The 1,812-nt window shown below is 42.1% G+C and overlaps 1 long non-coding RNA gene across 1 annotated transcript; it reads left to right on the forward strand.

Moving 5' to 3' along the window:
• Window positions 1-334: 334 nt before the first annotated feature.
• LOC118606830 lies at window positions 335-1,573 on the forward strand. The gene is made up of 2 exons (XR_004952656.1): window positions 335-577; window positions 1,124-1,573. It is a non-coding gene; the product is annotated as an uncharacterized LOC118606830 (long non-coding RNA).
• Window positions 1,574-1,812: the final 239 nt, after the last annotated feature.

Here is a 1,812-nt window from a genome sequence, read left to right on the forward strand (position 1 = left end):
AAAAAGAATTAAATCTAATAAAGAAGCTCTTCAGAGCCAAGAACACAGACTGCGGGACCAGCCCCATATTGAGTGTGACGTTTAGCCGGGGAGGCAAGAGCTGTGCACTCGAGAAGTTCGCTAAGAGCTCCAGGGTGCATGACTAAATATTAGCCAGGCAGGGCGTCCCAGGCAGGGACCACAGCCTTGGAAGGCAAAGGCAATAGGAATGAGTCACATGTTTTAGGGGCAGCAAATAGACTCATTTGGGAGGAATGTACAATTCATGTAGGAAGATAAGATTGGAAGTGCAACTCCAGGCCAGATTTTTATAGCTTGTGGATGCTTGGTTTAATTTAGGCCTTTACTTAATAATCCAGAGGTATTTACCATCGAAAGCTTTTGAGCAAAGGAGTGGCACGAAATGGTGTTAGGAAGATGAATTCTCAGAGGGGAGTGGCGGTAATGTTGAAAGGCCAAATCCATATTTAGGTGTGAGAGAATGGCAGTGGGAACAAACGTGAACAGATACAGCGAGGAAAGTGATAGCTCGACTGTGGTGGTTTATGACATGTGGCGAGAGATGGGAGTGTTTAAGGTGAGTTTTTGGGATTTCAGGGCTAGATGATTAGTAAGTGATGCAAACACAGCAAAAACAGGGACATGAGGAAATGTATTGACTAGATAAACCACAACTGCCCCCGCCCACTTGATGACCTGGCATGGCCCAGAATACTATGATCACAATGGCAGAAGAAAAATTAATTTGAGATAATCTTGCCTCCTTTCTATCCAACCTAGTAACTGTCATTGGTAACAGTTTACTAGGAGTAGAGAGAAATTTTCATGCTTGGATCGGGGCCAAACTAACTGGTCTCTGTGGGGTTCGGACTCAGAAGGGGTGACATTGTGAATTTCTGCTGTCTGCCCACTCTCAGCACATACAGTTTTATAAAGGCATTAATGTAATTTTAATTTCACCCTGATTTAGCATAGTCCACTGGAAACTTCTTTTCTGCAATCTGAAATTCTTTACAATTGAGGTCACAAATGCACTGGCTTCTTTGCCTTATAGAGGCTTCGATGCCCTCAGAATAGCACAGTTATTTGCAGCAAAGGGCAAACCTTTGTACTCCATTGGCAGCCTCATCTCTGTGGAGCTCGTGGGAGCCTGAGAGGAAGAAGCCCAGACACGGATGCAATTTCCTTCCCTGTTCATCAATTCGCTCCATTGTCTTTTTTGGTGGTTTGACTTTATGCCGCAATTGTAAGGTATCTGGGGGAAATTCTGAGATACAATGCCTAGCTCTTGCTGTACAGATGGAAGATTTTTAATTAAAATGAAAGCAATAATAGAAACATATTTTCAGAGAAGAGGATTGGTTTTTGTTTAAGCCACATGTCTTCATCAAATTCCGACTGGGATAGTTCCATGTGTGGATATTTTTCTCCTTACTTCTTATTACAGACAATTAAGAATTTCTGGAACACGCACTCTGTTCAGAGCACAATAATAGTATGCTATTGTTTAGAGTTCGAAACAAGTTGCTAATTCACTAAGCCCAATAAAAGAGTTTGTTTTTTCCCTTTGTAACAGGCATTGTTATCCGAGCAATTGACTATATTTCAATAGTAGGATTAGGAGGCATCATATAGCATATGTCATAAATTTTCAGTTTACTACAAGATGAGATGGCACTGTGATGAAGCCACCAAGAAAAGGGCTTATCTCATTCCCTCCCCTCTTGTCAATTCTGACCGTTTTAGTGGTGGGAGAGATGTTTCCAGCCTAAGGAAAAGACAGGTGCAGCATCAGCATCTGGCATAAAAGCA

Source organism: Rousettus aegyptiacus, unplaced genomic scaffold (genome assembly GCF_014176215.1).
Source record: "Rousettus aegyptiacus isolate mRouAeg1 unplaced genomic scaffold, mRouAeg1.p scaffold_m13_p_8, whole genome shotgun sequence".
Classification (NCBI taxonomy): Eukaryota; Metazoa; Chordata; class Mammalia; order Chiroptera; family Pteropodidae; genus Rousettus; species Rousettus aegyptiacus.